Source organism: Calonectris borealis, chromosome W, assembly GCF_964195595.1.
Source record: "Calonectris borealis chromosome W, bCalBor7.hap1.2, whole genome shotgun sequence".
Classification (NCBI taxonomy): Eukaryota; Metazoa; Chordata; class Aves; order Procellariiformes; family Procellariidae; genus Calonectris; species Calonectris borealis.
Genome location: NC_134351.1, coordinates 55280035 through 55305724, shown reverse-complemented (window position 1 = coordinate 55305724; position 25690 = coordinate 55280035). Strand labels below are relative to the sequence as shown.

Sequence of the window (25690 nt, the reverse complement as noted above, 5' to 3'; positions counted from 1 at the left end):
CACACACACGCAAATCAGTCCCAGCCCTACAAAGCTCATGTGAAGATTTTTTTGGAGTTTTTATAATATGCCTCTGAACAATGGGGAGATTTCATGTGCCACTTAAGAAACAGTATATTTAGACTTTGTGTAGTTGTTTAGCTCTGCTTTTGGCACTGATGTCTTCTGCATTCTGAAGGCTCTATAGGCAGCAGTACTTTTCCAGGCTTGGTCATCTTTGTAGCCCTCAACCGTGGGATACAATACATAGAGATTCACTGGGGAGGGAAAGAATTGGTGGCTATGTTAATCTGATAAAAGTTCTGGAAAGCATGCTCGCTCAGATGGAAGAGCCAACCCTGCCTCTAAATGGTGCTGCAGCTTGGCTCGAGGCTGCAAGTATCTGTACATGAGCCCAGCTCATTCATCGGCGTTTTCTACAGAAAGTGACAGTCACTTCTGTGCTGGGGACTGAGCCCATTTTTCATGCATACAATTTGAATTGAGAAAGGTTGTGTGCATCTCTTCACACTGGGGTGTGAAATTCAGCCCAGGATCAAGGCAGCAGCTCCTTCCACTGGACTCTAATTGGTTTTTGAGTCTTTGCCAAAGGTAAAGCTCCATATGTTTTTCATCACTTTTTTTCCAAATACAGAGCAAAGCATATATGGCTGAATAAGGATGAAACAAAAGAGACTGAACTTCAAGTATTTAATTTTACAAATCGTTTGAGCACTGGAATAGGTTGCCTAGGAACACTGCTGAAGCTATGGCATGAGGTGTCTCAGAACAGGTTAAAAAAAACATCTGTCAGGATCAACACAGCTGGTGCAGGGGGGCAGGGGAGGGGTCTCCAGCAGAGTTTCCCAGTGTATGAGGCATGCCTCACTGATGAAGCATTTCTAAATGCCAATGAAGCATGCAGCACTCCAGGGATGGCCTGTGCTGAGGAGCAATAAATTCTGAAGTGGTTGAAGTGAGGCATGAGTTAGAGAGGTTGAGAGACACCAGATTACACAAGCTCTGAAGGTTCAGACCCAGCTGTATTTTGATGTAATTCTGATACTTGTTGATGTCGTCAGTCATGGAGCAATATTGCTCTTTGAAGAGACAATACAATGTTATACAATCAGAAAGACAAGGTTAAAAAGTACTACAGTGTTTATAGCAATCTCAGTTGGCCTTCATAAATATACCAAGCTATTATTTTATGGTATTCATCTTCTCAGGGGAAAAGCAGTAAGCTTTCTGGAAAGTGAGAAGTTTAAGATATTATGCATTTGTGAAAAGGTCAGATTCTCCCTTCGTACATGCTTAAAGTGTATCAAAGTTTTGTTTCTCTTACTTGAAAGGGCTAGATAGAGCTCTTTGGAGAGCAATGATTGACAGATTTATATTTGGGATCATGAAAGGCAGGGCTTCTGAAACCCACAGTTTATTGATTACAGAATTTGTTTCTATAACAGAGAGTCATATTGTCACCTGGACCATTTATCATCCTTTAGGTTTCGGCATAGTCCAAATTGCTGGTACTTGAGAGACTGGACCATCCAGACAGAGCTTAAAATACGGTGTACAAGACAAAGTCTTATACACATTAAAAAGTTTTTACAACGAAAAGCCATGACTATATTTGATCAGCTTTTTGAGACAAGTGTGGCTTACCTGGAATTCCTATCACAGCCAGGTCTGTAGACTGTGGTTTTAAGTTCAGATATTTCTTTGTTCAAACTAAAATTAAAGTTGGACTTAAATTTCAGCTAAAGCTCTTTACAGCTTTTATTTCCTCTTCTTTCCCAGGAAGCTTTTTGTTTTTAAACAGTACTGGTGCCCAAAACATGCTAGATGCAGGAGAGACATAAAAACCTGATAGGCAGTGCCCCTCCTGGTCCCAAAGGCTCAGATAAAATGTCAAAACAAATCCAGTACATCAAAAGTTAGAAGGCATACATCACAGGAGCAGTGCTAATAAGTTCCTTGCGATGCTTGACTAACTGTCACATTGCACCAGTGTGCAATGCCATGGTTCTGATCTTTCTGATACCTGCAGCACTATGCTTGGGAAGATCTGAACAGCAGATTTTCACACTGATTCTTTCCTTCTTCTCTTCAGGTTCAGTATGGAATTTTCCCAGATGATTTTACGTTCAGTATTTTGTTGGATTTTTTTATAAAGCAGAAGAAATATGAAGGTAAGAAACTGTATACCAATTCTGCATCCTCAGCTGTATGCTCTTAAATCTGCAGAGCCTTTCATTGAATTAAAAACTTTTAGCCATATTTTCTTTGAAGTCACCGTAAAAACACACCTTCTCCTTCCTTCTTTAAACTACTTTTCTGCATGTTTATCATAGAATCATAGAATATTTTGGGTTGGAAGGGACCTTTAAAGGTCATCTAGTCCAACCCCCCTGCCATGGGCAGGGACATCTTCAACTAGATCAGGTTGCTCAGAGCCCCGTCCAACCTGACCTTGAATGTTCCCAGGGATGGGGCATCTACCACCTCTCTGGGCAACCTGTGCCAGTGTTTCACCACCCTCATTGTAAAAAATTTCTTCCTTATATCTAGTCTAAATCTACCCTCTTTTAGTTTAAAACCATTCCCCCTTGTCCTGTCGCAACTGGCCCTGCTAAAAAGTCTGTCTGTTTATATCTCATTTCTGTTGGGATCTTATTCATCGTATAATTTTGAAACACGTGCAATTCACAGAGTTTCTACCATGATTAATCCCATTCCAAATGTAAGCCATCTTCTCTCCAATTTTTACCAAGTCCAGCTTACATGCTAACGATATTTTAGGAGTTATTAATGACAATTAGAGTGTTATAAGAATTTAAATGCATGTTGGTAAGGTTAATCTTACCTATATTTAGCTATTCAAAAAGCTACAAACTTTCCGTCTGTCACTGGAGAGAGCCAGTTATGCTGAATTGCCATGTTGAGGTGCCTGTCTTTCACTATTGACTGTTTAAGTGTTGAGATGAATAATACTCTCATGTTTGATGACAAACATTTAAGGTTTTCATTTCATTGCAGGTTTTCTGGTACTGTGGACTTGCAGTGAGCTTTTCTTTGCATAAACCTCTTGCAAAACAAACAACTGAAAGGGACAATAGAATTGCAGAAGGACTTGTCTAGCTTTTATCATGAAGGTTTTGCTAAACCTAATAGCAAATTAATACATGTACTCATTTTCTTTTGAGAGCCCCCCCTATCTGTGAATATCCCCTTATTCCATCCATATTTCTTTTCTCTGACAGGCTCAAGGCCTTTTCTTTTAAAAGAACTGTCCTTCCTGACAGGGAGTGTCACTGGAACTCCTTGTGGAGCTCCTCAAGAGCACTGTTTGGTGAATACTGTGAGTACTGTGGATGATCTGTGACAACAATTCTGCTCCATTGTACTCTCCTGTCACCTAAAGGGCAGTGATTTTAAGCCAGTCTTCTCTTGTTTGTAATCTAAACACAAGAAAAATAAGTCATTTTTAGAGATTTTTTAAAAAATGTTAATGATTGAAGGGCTAAGCAAAGAAGAGCCAATTGAAGAGTGTTGAGTTAAGATGAGTTTAGAAAGCTCCTTTTCTGTGGTCTCATGCTATTTAACTGTTGGGAAATTTTTATGGTACCCCTCGAGGCAAATTAAGCACACGTTTGTGCTTAAATATAAAAGAAAAATTTAATGCACACTGCATTGGGCAGAGTCCTACCACCATAAGCGGTTCTACAAGGAGCCTGCAAAGATGTGTCACGAGCTGATGCCTTATATCCACTTGCACCAGCACCAATCCCATGAGCGGTTGCATGGGGCACCTCAGCCCGGCCAGTGGGTCCATTCCCTGGCCCAGCTCTGCTGCCCAAAGGTGGCCCCTGAGCTTGGGCCCCTGAGCGCTCCCATTCCAGGATGGCTACAAGACAATGCTGCAGCTCTTCCTTATCTCATCACCAAGGGAAACTTCACTCCCTTGCAGGGAGTCCTGCTGTCTCTGGCATCCCTGCTTCCAGCCAGTTTAACCCCTTCTGCAGTTGGGCCTTCTTGCCTTCTGTGCCAGATCATTCCTTGGTCACAAACTACCACTGCTGAGCAGTTACAATTTGAATTTCCCCTTCACAACCCACTCTTCCTTCTTGCAGTGTGTTAGAATAACCCAAGTGGGTAAGACTAATTCTATACTACTCGTCATAAGAAATCTTTAACTTTCTCCCTAACTACTTCAAAACATACTAGAGCAGTAAAGTATCAGTGAACATCAGTGGGTGTGAAAGGAAGGAGCTGTGTAAATTTGCATTTGCTGATTATGTTTTGTTTTCCTCCACAGATGCTATGTCAGTTATAACAGAGATCATGCTGCAAGAAAGTTTTGATGAATTCTCAACACAACTTCTTTCTCTCTATGTTTTATATCAGTACCTGCCAACCAAGTCTGAACATACGGTAAGCTGACCACACTCAAAATGATATGCAGAGCCTCTGTTTCCAAGTGTCGTGGTGCAGGCAAATGGGCATTTGGTCTTGAATATATTTTATTTCCCCTAATTTTACCTAGAAAAAATGAAATAGTCCAGGTTTTTTCATTATTTTTACAACTGCATAAGAAAGGGAAAAAAAGCAACAAATTATGAAAGCCAGCAAATAAGTTGTCACCCCTTTTAGTTGCTCCTTTCTCTGAAAAGGAAAGTGTGTCAGGATTTTCAGATGTGATGTATGCCCATTGGAAGGTTATAAAATAACATTTCAGTTCAGTTCAAAGAGGGCTCCATCAGTTAACACAAAAAACTCTGTCACCTATTATATAGAATACTGTTAAGGTGAGCACTGCTCACCATTAGAGCTTGGTAATGGTGATGTTGTAGAACTATAAAGCATTTTCACTAGGAAAATCCTCATTCCTTTTTCCTAAGGTGTGAGACAGGTCAGCCAGTGTCCTCTTGCAGAGAGGCCCTTGGCCGTAGTTTAGGGTCCAGCAGCCTGATGAAATGTTTTTTAACTTTGAGAGCTGAATCTTGGGCAATCTGACTATGTTAGTCCTTAGTGTGTATAGCACTGGTGATAGAGAGTTTCCATTTTTCTGCTGCTGTAAACGCTGCTGAAAGCCTGACTGGTTTTGGCTCTCCCCAGAGTTTCCTCCTGGACTGCTGCAAACAATCAGTATGATTGCCGCCTTCCACTGCAAAGATATTAACGTTAATTCCTTGCAGTTCCTCCACCTCTTGAAGCCAAATGGGCTAGCTCCCAAAAGAACCTAGACCGTTAAAAGCCCTGTTTTTCCAGTTGCATCTGATTTTCCCATAACATTCAGCTGGAGTGCTGAATTCAGCAGGAAACAGCCCTATCCCCTTGTATCCCATTCCTGGGTCAGGCACATACCTTGCCTGGCTGTCAGGTGATGGTATTTTGTGTTGGATGATAATATGCAAATTCATGTAGCACCTGAATGGAGACACAAAAAATGCCACACCTTGAAAAGACATCTCTGAATAATGCATTAAACTAGAAGGTCAAATCTTTGTGTTTTTTAAGACTCAGTGTGCATCAGGGAATTTTTCAGAAGGCTTCTTCCTTTCACCAGGTGTGGTGGGTTGACCCTGGCTGGATGCCAGGTGCCCACCAAAGCTGCTCTATCATTCCCCTCCTCAGCTGGACAGGGGAGAGAAAATATAATGAAAGGCTCGTGGGTTGAGATAAGGACAGGGAGAGATCATTCACCAATTACTGTCACGGGCAAAACAGACTCGACTTGGGGAAAATTAATTTAATTTCTTGCCAATTAAATCAGAGTAGGGTAATGAGAAATAAAACAAAATCTTTGCCGTGGTTTAACCTGGCAGGCAGCCAAATACCACGCAGCTGCTCACTCACTCCCCCCGCCCCCCCAGTGGGACGGGGAGAGAATCGGAAGGGTAAGAGTGAGAAAAACTCGTGGGTTCTCGTGGGTTGAGATAAAGACAGTTTAATAGAACAGAAAAGGGAAAATAATAATAATAATAATAATAATAATGATGATGATGATGATAATAATAGAATATACAGAATGAGTGATGCACAATGCAATTGCTCACCACCCGCGCTGACCGATAACCAAATAGCGATCGCTACTTCCTGGATCACGCCTACCATTCATATACTGAGCATGACGTCACATGGTATGAAATACCCCATTGGCCAGCTGGGCTGGCTGTCCTGATTATGTTCCCTCCCATCTTTGTACCTAGCTCAGTCAGTAGGCGTGGGAGCTGTCCTTGGACTAGGAGGGCACTTAGCAACAACTGAAAACATCAGTGTGTTATCAACATTCTTCTCATACTAAATCCAAAACACAGCACTAGGAAGAAATTTAACCCTATCCCAGCCAAAACCAGGACAATCTTAAAACACTTTCCCCTCACCCCTCCCTTCTTCCCGGGCTTAACTTCACTCCCAAGTTCTCTACCTCCTCCCCCCGAGTGGCACAGGGGGATGGGGAATGGGGGTTGCGGTCAGTTCATCACACGTTGTCTCTGCTGCTCCTTCTTCCTCAGAGGGAGGACTCCTCACACTCTTCCCCTGCTCCAGCGTGAGGTCCCTCCCACAGGAGACAGTTCTCCGCAAACTTCTCCAACATGAGTCCTTCCCAAAGGCTACAGTTCTCCACAAACTGCTCCAGTGTGGGTCCCCCATGGAGTCACAAGTCCTGCCGGCAAACCTGCTCCAGTGTGGGCTCCTCTCTCCATGGGTCCACAGGTCCTGCCAGGAGCCTGCTCCAGCACAGGCTTCCCACAGGGTCAAAGCCTCCTTTGGGCACATCCACCTGCTCTGGCATGGGGTCCTCCATGGGCTGCAGGGTGGATATCTGCTCCACCGTTTTTTTTCCCCTTCTTAAATATGTTATCACAGAGGCGCTACCACTGTCTCTGATTGGCTCGGCCTTGGCCAGCAGCGGGTCCGTCTTGGAGCCAGTGGCATTGGCTCTATCGGACATGGGGGCAGCTTCTGGTGTCTTCTCACAGAAGCCACCCCTGTAGCCCCCCTGCTACCAAAACCTTGTCATGCAAAGCCAATACACCAGGGGTATTTGTTCCAGGTCATAAGGTGTCCTGGTTTCAGCTGGGTTAGAGTTAAATTTCATCCTAGTGCTGTGTTTTGGATTTAGTATGAGGAGAATGTTGATAACACACTGATGTTTTCAGTTGTTGCTAAGTGCCCTCCTAGTCCAAGGACAGCTCCCATGCCTACTGACTGAGCTAGGTACACAAGATGGGAGGGAACATAATCAGGACAGCCAGCCCAGCTGGCCAATGGGGTATTCCATACCATGTGACGTCATGCTCAGTATATGAATGGTAGGCGTGTTCCAGGAAGTACCGATCGCTACTTGGTTATCGGTCAGCGCGGGTGGTGAGCAATTGCATTGTGCATCACTCATTTTGTATATTCTATCATTATCATTATTAGTAGTATTATTGTTTTCCCTTTTCTGTTCTATTAAACTGTCTTTATCTCAACCCACGAGTTTTTCTCACTTTTACCCTTCCGATTCTCTCCCCGTCCCACTGAGGGGGCGGGGGGAGTGAGTGAACGGCTGTGTGGTATTGGCTGCCTGTCAGGTTAAACCACGACATAAGGTAATAAACAACACACAGAAGTACCCTGCAACAAAACCCATGTATTAGAGTGTCAGACTTCCTCCAATTTATTGCCTTCTATATCTTCCTTTTCCCCATTATCTTAGCAATGGGAGTTGTTCAGCTCCTTTCACTTGCTGAGAAGAGACATTTATCCTTGATGTCTGTGCTTCCCTGGTCTTGAAAAATGTATTGTACTATCCCATAGCAAAACAAAATTCACACTACCCTTGTGGATTGATTGGGTCCCCTTCTTTAGCCATCACTGGTGGTCTGGCTCAGACAGCTGGTACTTCTCTCTAGCTGGAGAGACAGCTGTACTCTTAATCCTAGAGCATTGCTAAATGGACATACAGTGGTCTTGGTGAGTTGCATATGTTCTTTTCACAGTGCAGGTTTTGGACTCGGAGCAGCCACTAGCAGCATATTCTTCTCTCAGCATTTTCCTATTCTAGTGAGGGATAGTGGAGCATGTATCTTAACACATACTGTCCTGGTTCCAGCTGGGACAGGGTTAACTTTCTTCCCAGTAGATTGGGGGGTGTGCTGTGTTTTGGGTTCGGTGTGAAAGGAGCGTTGATGGCCCATTGATGCTTTGGCTGTTGCTGGGTGATGCTTGCACCGGGAGGGGGGAGCACAGCCGGGGTGGTGGACCCAGCTGGCCAATGGGGTATTCTATACCATGGGACATCATGCTCAGTATAAAAACCGGGGGGGGGGCTCGCCCCCCGTTCATGACACGCGGTCGGCGGTCGGTGAGCGGTTGTGTTGTGCATTGCCTGTTTTGTGTATTCTGTTATTGTTGTTGTTCTCATTGTTATTATTACTGTTCTACTTTGTTTTCTTTCAATTATTAAACTGTTTTTATCTCAACCCGGGAGCTTTCCTACTTGTGCCCTCCCGATTCTCTCCCCCATCTGTCCTAGTTTCGGCAGGGATAGGGTTAAATTTCTTCCTAGTGCTGTGTTTTGGATTTAGTATGAGGAGAATGTTGATAACACACAGATGTTTTCAGTTGTTGCTAAGTGCCCTCCTAGTCCAAGGACAGCTCCCACGCCTACTGACTGAGCTAGGTACACAAGATGGGAGGGAACATAATCAGGACAGCCAGCCCAGCTGGCCAATGGGGTATTCCATACCATGTGACGTCATGCTCAGTATATGAACGGTAGGCGTGATCCAGGAAGTACCGATCGCTACTTGGTTATCGGTCAGCGCGGGTGGTGAGCAATTGCATTGTGCATCACTCATTTTGTATATTCTATCATTATTTATTATCATTATTCTCCCTTTTCTGTTCTATTAAAATGTCTTTATCTCAACCCACGAGTTTTTCTCACTCTTACCCTTCTGATTCTCTCCCCGTCCCACTGGGGGGGCGGGGGGAGTGAGTGAGCGGCGGCGTGGTATTTGGCTGCCTGCCAGGTTAAACCACGACAGTCCTTTCTGGCGCCCAACGTGGGGCTCGATGGGTTGAGATAACGATAGATCTGACCAAAGCGTGTTAAGGCAAAATTGTTATAAGCATCCCTTATATTGATTGGTCACAATGTTGATGTATTGGCTGTCAAAGTTGTGGGGCTGGCTCTCAATGTTGGGTCATGTAATACCTTGCTTGCAGTATGTGTTCCCTTTTGTGCTGTTTATCATTATTCGGAACTGGGCCAAGATTATCATTTTGCTGCTGTTTTATGAGGTGATAAAATCATTGGTCGTAAGTCTAATCTGGTATCTGTACTCGGCACTGCCGTCATTTCTGTACCTCGGGAACCACCTCTTAGAAATTATTGGCAATTGCACTTTTTTCTCCTCGGAGAATGAATTTAAGGGGGAGACAGGATGGGACACTCTCTCCCACTTGTTCATCTTCCCTTCCATATCGTCAGAAACTCCTTTTTCTTCTATCCTCTTCACAAAGATGTCCACAATATTCCCTGAGAATTTTGAATATCCTTGGGATGTTCAAACAAGCATGTTCATATTGCTACTATGTCTCCTGAATGTGGTTCAGGCCTTGTTTAGGGTTAAACAACTATTCAGGAATACTGTCCAGAGATCAACCCTCAGGAACAAGAAAAGAGGGAGGGCAAGCAGCGGTGCCTCATCGGGGTGGGCGGAGCGGCGAGTCTCGGGGGCGGCTACAGACACGGTGGCTACTCAAAACCCCACGACAGGCACTGCGGCTACTCCAACCCCCATGACAACCCCTGTGGCTACTCAACCCCCGGCAACAGTCACCGTAGCTTCTCCAACCCCTGCGACAAGCACTGCAGCCACTCAAGCTCCGGCAACAGGCACTACAATTACTCCAACCCCCATGACAAGCACTGCAGCTACCCAAACCCCAGCAACAGGCACTACAGCTGAACCAGAGGACCAACCCTTGCTGGTATCCGTTGCCCCTGTACAGAAGAGGAAATCTTGGAAGCGGAGATCAGGTCGTTTAGAAAGGGATGATGAAAGAGCAGGGCCATCACGAGGAGAGGAGGAGGAAGAGGAAGAACTCATAAACGAGACGGAAACCACCCGATCCCTATCCCTGAGTGAGCTGCGAGATATGCGGAAAGATTTCAGCCCTCGTCCAGGCGAGCATATTGTTACCTGGCTGCTCCAATGCTGGGATAATGGGGCCAGTAGCCTGGAATTAGAGGGGAAGGAGGCCAAACAGCTGGGATCCCTTGCTAGGGAAGCGGGTATTGACAAAGCAATCGGAAAAGGGACACAGGTCCTCAGCCCCTGGAGGCGACTGCTGTCAGGTGTGAAGGAAAGGTATCCCTTCAAGGAAGATGTTATATATCGCTCAGGCAAGTGGACCACTATGGAGAGAGGTATCCAGTACCTGAGAGAACTAGGCGTGCTGGAGGTGGTTTATAGTGACCTGGACGATGGCCGAACACCCAAAGATCCAGATGACGTCCAGTGCACGCGACCCATGTGGCGGAAGTTGGTACGGAGCGCACCAGCATCGTATGCCAGTTCGTTGGCAGTACTGTGCTGGAAAGAGGAAGAAGCACCAACGGTGGATGAGGTGGTTAACAGACTTCGGGATTTCGAAGAAACTATCTCCTCCTCCCTTGTCTCGGCTGTAGAGAAACTATCCCGAGAGGTCCAGCAACTCAAAGACGATAGGTCCTATTCTCCACCTGTACGGACCAGTATCTCAGCCATTAGGAGTCAGCGTTTTTCTCCTCAAGAGAGAGGATATCGAAAGTACACACCACGGGGCACCCTGTGGTTTTACCTGCGTGACCACGGAGAGGACATGAGGCAGTGGGATGGAAAACCTACCTTGACCCTAGAGGCACGTGTACGTGAGTTGCAAGGAAAAACAATCACACAAGGGGGTTCTCTCAGGAAAAATGCTGCTCCAGTTTTCAGGAAAACCCTGTCTCTCGACGGTCCAGTTTCCAGTGAACAGTTCCCCAGACAGAGTAGAAGGGCTGATCTTACTTTGGATTGTAATGAAGGAATTCTTGACTCACGTTTGCAAGAAGTGAGAAGCGGATACTATGACCAGAACTAGAGGGGCCCTGCCTCCAGCCAGGTGGAGGAAAGGGACAACCGGGTTTACTGGACTGTGTGGATTCGATGGCCTGGCACATCAGAACCACAGGAGTATAAGGCTCTCGTAGACACCAGTGTACCCTGATGCCATCAAGCTATGAAGGGGCAGAACCCATTTGTATTTCTGGAGGGACAGGGGGATCCCAAGAGTTAACTGTATTGGAGGCCGAAGTGAGCCTAACCGGGAATGAGTGGCAGAAGCACCCCATTGTGACTGGCCCAGAGGCTCCGTGCATCCTTGGCATGGACTACCTCAGGAGAGGGTATTTCCAGGACCCAAAAGGGTACCGGTGGGCTTTTGGTATAGCTGCCCTGGAGACGGAGGAAATTCAACAGCTGTCCACCTTGCCCGGTCTCTCAGAGGACCCTTCTGTTGTGGGGTTGTTAAAGGTCCAAGAACAACAGGTGCCGATCGCTACCACAACAGTGCACCGGCGGCAATATTGCACCAACCGAGACTCCCTGATCCCCATCCATGAGCTGATTCGTCGACTGGAGAGCCAAGGAGTGATCAGCAAGACTCGCTCACCCTTCAACAGTCCCATATGGCCAGTGCGAAAGTCTAATGGAGAGTGGAGACTAACAGTAGACTATCGTGGCCTGAACGAAGTCACGCCGCCTCGGAGTGCTGCCATGCCGGACATGCTGGAACTTCAATACGAACTGGAGTCAAAGGCAGCCAAGTGGTACGCCACCATTGATATCGCTAATGCATTCTTCTCCATCCCTTTGGCGGCAGAGTGCAGGCCACAGTTTGCTTTCACTTGGAGGGGCGTCCAGTACACCTGGAACCGACTGCCCCAGGGGTGGAAACACAGCCCTACCATTTGCCATGGACTGATCCACACCGCACTGGAACAGGGTGAGGCTCCCGAACACCTGCAATACATTGATGACATCATCGTGTGGGGCAACACAGCAGAGGAAGTTTTCGAGAAAGGGGAGAGAGTAGTCCAAATCCTTCTGAAGACCGGCTTTGCAATAAAACCAAGTAAGGTCAAGGGACCTGCACAGGAGATCCAGTTTTTAGGAATAAAATGGCAAGATGGACGGCGTCAGATCCCAACAGATGTGATCAATAAAATAACAGCCATGTCTCCACCAACTAACAAAAAGGAAACACAAGCCTTGCGTATTCCAAGCCATGCATATTCCAAATTACAGTCAGATCGTAAACCCTCTCTATCACGTGACCAGGAAGAAGAACGACTTCAGATGGGGCCCTGAGCAACAACAAGCCTTTGAACAAATTAAACAGGAGATAGTTCATGCAGTAGCCCTTGGGCCAGTCCGGGCAGGACAAGATGTGAAGAATGTGCTCTACACCGCAGCCGGGGAGAATGGCCCCACCTGCAGCCTCTGGCAGAAAGCACCAGGGGAGACTCGAGGTCGACCCTTAGGGTTCTGGAGTCGGGGATACAGAGGATCCGAGGCCCGCTACACTCCAGCTGAGAAGGAGATATTGGCAGCATGTGAAGGGATTCGAGCTGCTTCGGAAGTGGTTGGCACTGAAGCACAGCTCCTCCTGGCACCCCGACTGCCGGTGCTGGGCTGGGTGTTCAAAGGGAGGGTCCCCTCTACACATCATGCAACCGATGCTACGTGGAGTAAGTGGGTCGCACTGATCCCACAACGGGCCCGAATAGGAAACCCCAGTCGCCCGGGAATCTTGGAGGTGATCACGAACTGGCCAGAAGGCAAAGATTTTGGAATATCCCCAGAGGAGGAGGTGACGCGTGCTGAAGAGGCCCCACTGTATAACAAACTACCAGAAAGCGAGAAGCAATATGCCCTGTTCACTGATGGGTCCTGTCGCCTTGTGGGAAAACATCGGAGATGGAAGGCTGCGGTATGGAGTCCTATACGCCAAGTTGCAGAAACTGCTGAAGGAGAAGGTGAATCGAGTCAGTTTGCAGAGGTGAAAGCCATCCAGATGGCCTTGGACATTGCCGAACGAGGAAAATGGCCAGTGCTTTATCTCTATACTGACTCATGGATGGTGGCAAATGCCCTGTGGGGGTGGTTGCAGCAGTGGAAGCAGAACAACTGGCAGCGCAGAGGTAAACCCATCTGGGCTGCCGCACTGTGGCAAGATATTGCTGCCCGGGTAGAGAACCTGGCTGTAAAAGCACGTCACGTAGATGCTCATGTACCCAAGAGTCGGGCCACTGAAGAACACCAAAACAACCAGCAGGTGGATCAGGCTGCCAAGATCGAAGTAGCTCAGGTAGATCTGGACTGGCAGCATAAAGGTGAATTAATTATAGCTCAGTGGGCCCATGACACTTCAGGCCACCAAGGGAGAGATGCAACATATAGATGGGCTCGTGATCGAGGGGTGGACATGACCATGGACACTATTGCACAAGTTAACCACGAATGTGAAATGTGCGCCGCAATCAAGCAAGCCAAGCGAGTAAAGCCTCTTTGGTATGGAGGACGATGGTTGAAGTATAAATATGGGGAGGCTTGGCAGATTGATTATATCACACTCCCACAAACCCGACAGGGCAAGCGCTACGTGCTCACCATGGTAGAAGTAACCACCGGATGGCTGGAAACATACCCTGTGCCACATGCCACCGCCCGGAACACCATCCTGGGCCTTGAAAAGCAAGTCCTATGGCGACATGGCACCCCAGAAAGAATTGAGTCAGACAACGGGACTCACTTCCGAAACACCCTCATAGACACCTGGGCCAAAGAGCACGGCATTGAGTGGGTCTATCACATCCCCTACCATGCACCAGCCTCTGGAAAAATTGAACGATACAACGGGCTGTTAAAGACTACGCTGAGGGCAATGGGTGGTGGGACATTCAAGCATTGGGACACACATTTAGCAAAGGCCACCTGGTTAGTCAACACCAGGGGATCTGTCACTCGAGCTGGCCCTGCCCAATCCAAACCCTTACGTACTGTAGAGGGGCATAAAGTTCCTGTCGTGCATATGAGGAATATGCTGGGGAAGACAGTCTGGGTTACTCCTGCCTCTGGCAAGGGAAAACCCATCCGTGGGATTGCTTTTGCTCAGGGACCTGGGTGCACTTGGTGGATGATGCGAAAGGATGGGCAAGTCCGGTGTGTACCTCAGGGGGATTTAATTTTGGGTGAAAATAGCCAATGAACTGAATTGTACGATGTTAGTTATTACATAGTACTGTATGTCATCACTTTTATGGTTACCATATGCCATATTAACAGTATTACAGTAAGAATCACCCAGATTAATGTAGGATGAACTCCGATGAAACTGAGCAAGGTGCAACAATGATAGAACCGGACGAGCGCCCAGAACTGGTCTCCGCATGCAAGAGCCCAACACCACACACCATCTCTCCTGCCCTGCAAGACTGTTATGACAGGTGGAACCCGAAGTCATGGACTAAATGAACTCAACGGACATTTTAGAGGGATGGCCCATGGACTAAGGGAATGATATATCTGTGTGTGTATATATCAAAAGGCAGGGAAAAGTAGCGGTGACTAATTGGAATGTATGGGAAAATGTGAGACCTGGGCATGATGTAGATGGTATAGAATAAGGGGTGGATATTGTCCTGGTTCCGGCTGGGACAGGGTTAACTTTCTTCCCAGTAGCTTGGGGGGTGTGCTGTGTTTTGGGTTCGGTGTGAAAGGAGCGTTGATGGCCCATTGATGCTTTGGCTGTTGCTGGGTGATGCTTGCACCGGGAGGGGGGAGCACAGCCGGGGTGGTGGACCCAGCTGGCCAATGGGGTATTCTATACCATGGGACATCATGCTCAGTATAAAAACCAGGTGTGTGGGGGGGCTCGCCCCCCGTTCATGACACGCGGTCGGCGGTCGGTGAGCGGTTCTGTTGTGCATTGCCTGCTTTGTGTATTCTGTTATTGTTGTTGTTCTCACTGTTATTATTACTGTTCTACTTAGTTTTATTTCAATTATTAAACTGTTTTTATCTCAACCCGGGAGCTTTCCTACTTGTGCCCTCCCGATTCTCTCCCCCATCCCACCGGAGGTGGGGGGTGATCGAGCGGCTGTGTGGAGTTTATTTTTGCTGGCTGGGGTTAAACCACGACACATACTTAAAAGAAAGGGCTGCTCTGGTACAGAAGCTACATAATTTTGTCTTCAGCAGCATTAGCCTGAAGCAAGTGTTAAGACATACAGAACAGAGGCAGAGCTTGGCCAATGTAAATCAGTGTAACCCTTTATTCTGAAGGAAACACACTGATTGACTTCCATGCAAAAAATCTCAGCCACTCACATTTTAGTGTCTTCTGGAATGAGAGGTGTTCCTCAGTATAAGTATACTATTCCTCAGGATATATATATAGTGTAACTCTGAACACTAGACATGTTTAATGATTCTTTACTTTATTCCTAAGATATCTTATGAAGGCCACATGTGCTGTCTTTGGCTGCTGCCATTTTATGTTTGTGTTTGTCAAGGATAACTTAGTTTACATTATTTGCAGTGGGAAGAGGAGAGAAATCTTGGAGCATCGCTAGTGCTTACAGGTCTAAAGCAAACAAGCATTGTGGGTTTTAGCTCCTAGCTGTATGGCTATGCATTCCTTGGTAAGTTTTACCTCCCTCACAGTCATCTTTTCCCTCTTGTCTTCAGTGGCTGAATTAAATTGGCATCTTTGCTTTATTAAAATGTAAAAGCTAAGAAAAGGATAAGGAAAAAAAAGGCAGAAGTAGTAGAAGGAACAATTTCAGCGTTGACTGAATCTGTTTTGTAAGGCTGGGGGGTTAGTACTGATTTGAATGGTATGCCCTTTATCACACAGCTTCAGAACCTCCTTTAGGGTCCCTGCAGGTTTGAATTGGCAGCTGAAAGAAAGATGACATTCTTACAGAACAGCAGGGTGGGTTTGTTTGTGGACCAACAAATTTTCCAAAAAACAAAAGTACAGAGTTCCATAAAACAAGTTTAAGGTTATGGACAATAAATTCTTTTTCTGGTTAAAGTTTGTGAGCTTCTTAAAATAATCCTTAAACTCCAAGAAGTTTGGAGACCAAAGCCTGAAAAACACCATGTTTAGAACATTTACTACTCGCTGTAAAATTAATGTTTCTGTTGTGAACAGCAGATAGCAGTGCCTTTATCCTGCATCTGTTAAGGAATCTTCACTGCTAATGATATGTTATATTATTTAAAGAGCAGTTAGACAGAGTACATCCAGAATTGGAGGGAAGAGGAATGGGGGATGGGGAAGAAGGGATAAGTAATTCTTGAATTTCCTCTAACCTTTAGAGGAATATAGTGCAGAGAGTTTTTGTCCTTCTCTGCAAAATTATTATTTACTTGAAAATAATTAATTAATTTAGAAGTTATCATTATGCAGTTCTTCAATTACTTCATTATATTATATTCTAGAATTTATTCAGGGTAATAAAAAGTGGAATTGTTCTTAAAATGTGGCCTCAAAATACAATGTGTAGTGGCAGAGTTAGGATGCTGATTCTGATTTATCATGACTGTAAGACAAAAAAATCATTTCCAGTCAAAAAGGGGGATAAATGTGAAAATTAATTTGAAAGCAGAATTTTCCATAGAGCTGTAGTTTGTTATCCAGTTGTTGTGGTTTAACCCGGCAGGTGGCCAAACACCACACAGCCGCTCGCTCACTCCCCCCCACCCCAGTGGGATGGGGGAGAGAATCAAAAAAAAAAAAAGGAAAATTCATGGGTTGAGATAAAGACAGTTTAATAGAACAGAAAAGGAAGGGAAAATAATAAGAATGATAATGGTAGAATATACAAAATGAGTGATGCACAATGCAATTGCTCACCACCCGCCGACTGACGCCCAGCAAGTCCCCGAGCAGCAATTGCTGCTCCCCAGCCAACTCCCCCCAGTTTATATACTGAGCATGACGTCATATGGTATGGAATACCCCGTTGGCCAGTTGGGTTAGCTGTCCTGGCTATGCTCCCTCCCAGCTTCTTGTGCACCTGGCAGAGCATGTCCTTGGCTAGTGTAAACACTACTTAGCAATAACTGAAAACATCAGCGTGTTATCAACATTCTTCTCATACTAAATCCAAAACACAGCACTATACCAGCTACTAGGAAGAAAATTAACTCTATCCCAGCTGAAACCAGGACACCAGAGCATGTGCTGTTGTGGTGGTGCATTCCCCCGCTTCTCCTGGGCCTCTTGTTGATCTCAGAAATTCCCATGAATCCTCGGCCTTGGTGTACTGATCCTGACGGTTGAGCAGTCCTTGACTATATCAGTGTCGTGGTTTAACCTGGCAGGCAGCCAAATACCACGCAGCCGCTCACTCACTCCCCTCCACCCCCAGCGGGACGGGGAGAGAATCGGAAGGGTAAGAGTGAGAAAAACTCGTGGGTTGAGATAAAGACAGTTTAATAGAACAGAAAAGGGAAAATAATAATGATAATGATAAAATATACAAAATGAGTGATGCACAATGCAATTGCTCACCACCCGCGCTGACCGATAACCAAGTAGCGATCGCTACTTCCTGGATCACGCCTACCGTTCATATACTGAGCACGACGTCACATGGTATGGAATACCCCATTGGCCAGCTGGGCTGGCTGTCCTGATTATGTTCCCTCCCATCTTGTGTACCTAGCTCAGTCAGTAGGCACGGGAGCTGTGCTTGGACTAGGAGGGCACTTAGCAACAACTGAAAACATCAGTGTGTTATCAACATTCTTCTCATACTAAATCCAAAACACAGCACTAGGAAGAAATTTAACCCTATCCCAGCCAAAACCAGGACAATCAGAAACTCTCCATGGCTGAGGCTGGGAACGTACTCCCATTCCCTGGCCCGGGCGCCATCTTATCTGAGTTGTAGCTCAATTGTAACAACACTGAAACCTTCAGAATTTTAGTCACTACCACCTTGGACTGTGGCCAGGATGGAAATTTACTGATGACTAAAGTCAATCATCTTGCGACCCTATAAACAGCGGTCTCAAGTGAGACCCTTTGAGCTCTCCTGGACCGCAGTGGGTTGCGCCCAGCATCTCCCTCTGAGTGGAACGCTCCTCAGAGTTTGCAAACCCTCGAGTTTGCGATATTTGGAGGACCGTCGCTGGCTGGCACGGGACCTGGGCTGCAACACTCCTCAAGGCTCAACCCTTCGCCCGTTGAGAAATGCCAAGACATTTGACATGAGTATTTCACTGAACTCGAGGGGGATTTTTAACAGGTATACCTTTGTATATTTATCCATCTTTGCACCCGTGTGCCTGTGTGTGTGTGAATTGATGGAAGTACCTGCTAGCAAATATAGTCTGCTAAAATCTTATGATTTATCTTAAGGTTATGAATGAACCTTAGACTGTTGCTAAACACATATAATCCCTTAGACATATACCGTTGACCAAGTCTGGGACTAGGGGTAGATCTAGCTGGGTCTACTCTGAACCTTGTGACTCAACAGGAGGGTCTCCTTACCCTTTTTGTATTAGACATAAACCGTTGCCCAAGTCTGAGACTAAGATCAGATCCAGCCGGGTCTTCTCTGAACCTCGTGACTCAACGGGAGGGTCTCCCTTAACCTTTTTGTTCTCGGCCTCTGTATAAATCATGCCAACTCAATTCTAACACGATACCCTGGTTTCGGCTGGGATAGAGTTAATTTTCTCGCTAGTAGCTGGTATAGTGCTGTGTTTTGGATTTAGTATGAGAAGAATGTTGATAACACGCTGATGTTTTAGTTGTTGCTAAGTAGTGTTTACACTAGCCAAGGACTTCTCAGTTTCCCATGCTCTTTTCCTTTGTATGCTTCATCCATGTAGTAAGTGATAGAGTGAACCTTGCCATCGAACTCTAAGTCGCGCTTTCATAAATTTCTATTAAAATCACTTTCTGCTAATACCTTCGACAGTGATTCTTTGAGTGGCCTCCAAACCACTCATTCGTGACAGCTGTAAGTCCTGTACAGTCTGGCCATGACACATGTGTGAGTAGACCCTAAATGCCACAGACATGAGTCCAGACCCTGAAGGCTAAGGAGCCATTTGTCTGAGATCTTCAGACATCCTGCTCAGAGTTGCTGTTACAACTGCCAGACAGCCAGAAAACCTGGCCACTTTTCCTCTTTACAAACTAAGGTAATAACAATTCTGTCAGAGCAGCTTTGTAGAAGAGTATTTTGTTTTTACCACAGAAGCCAAGACACTTGCTGTCACTTCTAAAACAACAGAGCCAACCCATATAGATTCCATTAAGAAGTGTTGAAGTACTAATCCAAAAGTATTGTTTTATCACAGGGAAAGTGGAGTTGAATAAAGGGCTGAGAGCTGTATACAATTTAATGTCACTGATGTGGACACCTGGATACTTGAATAAAGCCTTGCAAGTGATGGAGAATGTGGCTTCATTGTCAGGAGACAGAAAAATCTGCAAAGATTCTGTAAGTATTAAGATTATAACCCACTCAACAGAGGGAATTTCATACAAGCCAAACTCCAGTAAAACCCGTGAAATCTGTGCCTTGCTAATCAGAAGATAACAGACCTTTACAGGCCCAGCAATACTTCAAAGGTCTTTGGAGGACAGTACAGGAAGTAATGTTTAGAACAGAACCACTGCTTCAGTTGATGAGCCAGTGATGATGTCTACTGGCACGTCCTTGGGAATGAGTGTCTACTATTGCCACAAATCATTTAAGTATGTTCCTAAGCCTCCTAGCTTTGTGTCACAGCAAGCACATGGCTATGGGGATGGGAAGACACCTTTATTTCCCAAGCCTTTGAACTCACTCAGAGACATACTACTTAGCAGTGAGGATGAAACATCACATCTTGTTCTTCTCCCAGCTAATTCCATGTATTCTGTGCCCTCTGAGGTGATATCATGTCCTGAGTGATACTGGTCCAAAGACAGTGCAGAGTGATTTCTAGAAGAGTTGTAGTGCCCTCAGTTGGGGAGGATGGATGGATGGATTCAGTCCGTTTGCAAGGTCAGCACTGACTAAGGGACTTAGGGCTTAGGAGTGCTGTGGGGCTTCAGGCCGATCCTGGAACCAGACAGCTTAGGTGGAGTAACTTAGGAAACCACCACCACATGTGCTGGTGTGTAGAAACAGCACTGAGGTCTCACCTCCCCTTCTTGGTACTCTTTCCTGAAGGACTCTGTTGTGATGGGAGTCTCCCATTTGCTAGCATCACTACTAGGTTTGCACTCTCTGCATTTTCCTTGACATACAAAGGCCAGGGCACTGCTCAGCAGGCTCTTCTATTGCTCCATACTCAGAAGCAGCTCTGTGTAATACTGGATAGTGCAAGGAAGGAAGTGTCACATCTGAAACTCCCACCATTTTGAGTTATCTCTTTGGGTGTGTGGTTTTGGGGATTTCTTCTTACTCCAAGTCTGAAGAACTCAGCCTAATACATTTTTGATTTTTTGTTTCTGCTTACAAACCCTACACAAATTAAGGAACTCCTCAGCTTGCTCTGGGTTACAGACGAACATCCTAGTGCTGAAACAAGGTTGCATGTGTCTATGGTACATCAAGTCTAAGGAAGGTCCCATCCTTCTGTGTACTGATACTGTAAAAATAGTAATATCTTGTCCAGAGAAGGGCAACAAAACTGGTGAAGGGTCTGGAGAACAAGTCTTATAAGGAGCGGCTAAGGGAACTGGGACTGTTTAGTCTGGAGAAGAGGAGGCTGAGGGGAGACCTCATCGCGCTCTACAACTACCTGAAAGGAGGTTGTAGCGAGGTGGGTGTTGGTCTCTTCTCCCAAGTAACTAGCGATAGGACGAGAGGAAATGGCCTCAAGTTGCGCCAAGGGAGGTTTAGACTGGACATTAGGAGAAATTTCTTTACTGAAAGAGTGGTTAGGCCTTGGAACAGGCTGCCCAGGGAAGTGGTAGAGTCACCATCCCTGGAAGTATTTAAAAGATGTGTAGATGAGGCGCTTAGGGACATGGTTTAGTGGGCATGGTGGTGTTGGGTTGATGGTTGGACTCAATGATCTTAGAGGTCTTTTCCAACCTTAATGATTCTATGATCTTCTATGATTCTATGTTCTTCTGGCTGAAGAAATTTCATTTTCTAAAAGAGAAGTTTTCAAATTAAGTTTTTTAACTGTGCAGTTTTGGTGTAAACATTTTCAAGTGATTTGGCCAATCATTATCAGTTGCTTACTTTTCTTTCAGGCTTTAAGCTTCTGTCCATTTCTGACTAGCAGGGTGTCCCTTTTCTCTCTGCCATTACTATCATAACAACATAATAGAAATACTATTTTAGTATTGTGATATATTGCTTAACTGTGAACAAGCAAGACAAGTTTTGGTTTTTTCGATTGTCTGAGAAACTCTCCAAATGAGAGTGTATGTATTTCCAAGCACATAGTTATGATTTCATTGCTTATTTCATCCTGTTTCAGTATTGCTAGTTTAAAGATTATCTTTCAGTGTCAAGAATATTATTTCAAATAAGCCTAATTTTTATTCCTTTAGCATTATATACTTATGCCAGGAAAATTAAACCATAGGTATCAAGATCCCTTTTGCTTGTGGAAAGTGTCACAGATTCAAAGGTTACAGAGTTATTTCATCCTGTTAAACATTCAGAATTAGGATTCACAGAAGGATAACAGCTCTTTCATTTGTAAAGGCTGAACTTTAAAATGCAGGCAGCCTGCATTCAATAATTTCAGTTATGGAGATCATGTTATTCCCAAAACAGCAGCAGCGTCCATATAGCAGTTCCATCTTTTGTATCAATAATACATACAGAAATAATTTACCAAGTCCCTTAGTAAAGCTAATACATTCTTTTTATACAACTGCAATTAGATTAGGAGAGGGTTGTTCTCTTACTACCTCGAAAGATAAAAACATGAAGAGAACAAGAGTGTCATAGAGATTAAAAATATACCTATACTGATATATTATACACCCACATTTCCATTTTTCCTGTTAAATTATCAAACTAATGATAAGAATAAATGCTCTTGTTGCTGAACAGGTTATTTCCCTGCTTATTTTCACCAAAGAGGTATTGAGATGATCTATTAGAGATTATATTGTTCAAGCATTCCATAGTAATATCTTATTTAGATGTATCTGTGATTGTATATCATGCTAGTGCTGTTATCACTGTGACTATCATTTAGCGTTAGTATTTATGGCTGGATATCAGGCTGAGAGGAGACGTTAGTCTAATACCTGACACATCCACAAATACAAGTCAGCACCTGAGTCATGGGGAGTTTTTCTGTTGACAGGAGGTGGAGGAGTTGTTCTGTTGCAGGGACTTTTAAAATGTCCAACCTCAAAGGTCCCAAGTACAGTACACAATTCTTCCAAGAATAAGTCCATTTCCTTTTAGAATTGGGTTTTCTTTTTATCGTACACAGCAGTCATCTCAAAATACATGGTAACTCGTTAAGTTGTTTGTAAATGTGACAGCAGTATTACTCAGACTGTATTTCCAAACTTTTTATGCTAACAATGACAAATGTGATTGTTCAGATTGATGTTCTGGAGTCCATTTTGCAGTCTATCCTTGAAGCAAAACCTGGTCCAGAATCATCCAAAGTCAAGGCATTAGAGCAGAAGCCACAGTATGCAGAATCAGAAGAAACAGAGTGGTCTAAAGCACCTGAGTACTACAGCCAATTCAAGGTAAGAGATTTTAATTTATCTAAATATTTTAAGCTGTATGTTGTGGTTTAACCCCAGCCAGCAACTAAGCACCACACAGCCGCTCGCTCACTCCCCCCACAATGGGATGGGGGAGAGAATTGGAAAAAAAAGGTAAAACTTGTGGGTTGAGATAAAGACAATTTAATAGGACAGAAAAAAAAAGGGAAAATAATAATAATGATAAAAGAATATACAAAACAAGTGATGCACAATGCAATTGCTCACCACCCTCTGACTGACGCCCAGCCAGTTCCTGAGCAGTGGTCCCCCGGCCAGCTTTTCCCATAGTTTATATACTGAGCATGACATCATATGGTATGGAATATCCCTTTGGTCAGTTGGGGTCAGCTGTCCCAGCCGTGTCCCCTCCCAACTTCTTGTGCACCCCCAGCCTACTCACTGGTGGGGTGGGGTGAGAAGCAGAAAAGGCCTTGACTCTGTGTAAGCACTGCTCAGCAGTAACTAAAACATCCCTGTGTTATCAACATTATTCTCATCCTAAATCCAAACCACAGCACTATACCAGCTACTAGAAAGAAAATTAACTTTATCCCAGCTGAAACCAGGACAATTATCACCACTGTTTTCAGCACAAATCCAAAACATAGCCCCATACTAGCTACTATGAAGAAAATTAACTGTATCCCAGCCAAAACCAGCACACTGTGTAGATCTCTATAGTATATACTAGAAAATAAATCTGCTCGCTTATTATGGCTAGTAGACTGACACCCACCCTTTCAGTGCATCAGGAGTCCTACCGGGCATTTTTGAAACTGATGTCACCTTACATTTTCACTTCCTCAAACAGGAAGCAGCCTTCAGAGAAATAAGTGCTTAAGGCCACTTGTCTTTTGTCTGTCTGCTGGGATTTTACCTTCACTTTTCATACACCAAAATGATAAATCCAAATCCTGTTTGCAGAAGTGGTATGTCATTAGAGATCCATTATCTGACCTTGTGTGGGCTCTTGCTCATTAAAATAAATTGTACTGGGGATGAGACCATCCTGAATTTATTGTCCATTTATGTATTTTATGATTAAGTAGGAATGTTGCATCCTATACTTTCGGTCTGGGGAATTAAGTAAGGCTATATCCCCTCCCTTTTATCTTTAAGTCATCACGCTGATGATAAAAATGTGAAACACAAACAGTTCTTCATTAGGGCATAGCTATATGATGACTGCACTTTATTTGATTATTTTATTTCTGATTTGCGCTGTGGTAAAAATCAAATACCCCAGGTTAAAACTAATCTGGCCTACAGTTCCAGGAGCAGCAATCTTTCCTTAGCCCATCAGTTTCCATTGTTGCTGTCATGACCTTTGGACAGTTGTTCTGGATACAGACAGTTGTTCTTCTAAAGAAATTTCAGAAGTTAAAAGACTAGTATCCTATGGTTTCACCTCACAAACACACACTTTTCCCTTATTTAGTTTTTATTTACATAAATTATTTGCCACTAATCTTTAGATATTAAACTTGTTTTGTAGGCACTTAGAACTTTTTAATTAAAGTGTTTGGGAACAAGTGGGTGCTCAGCACGTGATAATTAATGCCTGAATGAATTACAGTGAGTTAGGTAAACACAAGTGCCCTTTGAAGGAGGGATTGAGACATGTTTATGAGTCTCTCATTGTCCATCCATTGTCTACCCCTGAATAAAATAATGCAGAGTGCTCAAAACAAGGCCTAAATGTCAAATTGGGAACAGACTGGTGCCAAGAGGGTAGTTTTCTCATCACCTCAACCTTTCCAGAAATTCCATAATTAACCCCAGTTCAGGCATTCCCTGGTGTGGTAGTGAGTGCCCTAACATTGAGCCAACAAACCAGTCTCCATCCTTAGCTCTAAGGTCTCACCAGAAAAGTCTGAAGATAAGGAAAGACATAGCCCTTGTGTGAAGTCTAGGCATCCAACAGTAATTTGGATATAAACAAGCCACGATTTCTGGCTGTCTGGATGAGAAAAGGAGTTCTCAAGTCAGAATGCCGTGTCAGCTAAGCCTGGAAGAGCTCTCAGACTCTTCTCTACAATCCATTAGGCCAGCATCAGCTAGTCTTCCCAGTTCAACCCCTGGATACCTACAGGTGTAGTTCACAGGGCAGAGATAGATGTTCACGTCGTGGTTTAACCTGGCAGGCAGCCAAATACCACGCAGCCGCTCACTCACTCCCCCCGCCCCCCCAGTGGGACGGGGAGAGAATCGGAAGGGTAAGAGTGAGAAAAACTCGTGGGTTGAGATAAAGACAGTTTAATAGAACAGAAAAGGGAAAATAATGATAATAAATAATGATAGAATATACAAAATGAGTGATGCACAATGCAATTGCTCACCACCCGCGCTGACCGATAACCAAGTAGCGATCGGTACTTCCTGGATCACGCCTACCATTTATATACTGAGCATGACGTCACATGGTATGGAATACCCCATTAGCCAGCTGGGCTGGCTGTCCTGATTATGTTCCCTCCCATCTTGTGTACCTAGCTCAGTCAGTAGGCACGGGAGCTGTCCTTGGACTAGGAGGGCACTTAGCAACAACTGAAAACATCGGTGTGTTATCAACATTCTCCTCATACTAAATCCAAAACACAGCACTAGGAAGAAATTTAACCCTATCCCTGCCGAAACTAGGACAGTATCCACCCCTTATTCCATACCATTTACGTTATGCTTAGGACTCACATTTTTCGATACATTTCAATTAATCATCACTATCCTTCTTTTTATATATACACATATATATATATGCACACACAGATATCATTCCCTTAGTCTATGGACTATCTCTCTAAAATGTCCACTGAGTTCATTTAGTCCAAGACTTTGGGCTCCATCTGCCATAACAGTCTTTCAGGGCAGGAGAGATGGTGTGTGGTGTTGGGCTGTTGCATCCTGAAGCCAG

General features: G+C 44.7%; 1 pseudogene; it reads left to right on the top strand.

Moving 5' to 3' along the window:
* Positions 1-23620, top strand: part of LOC142075053 (small ribosomal subunit protein mS27-like) — a 51361-nt pseudogene extending 27741 nt beyond the window's left edge.
* The last annotated feature ends 2070 nt before the right edge of the window (positions 23621-25690 follow it).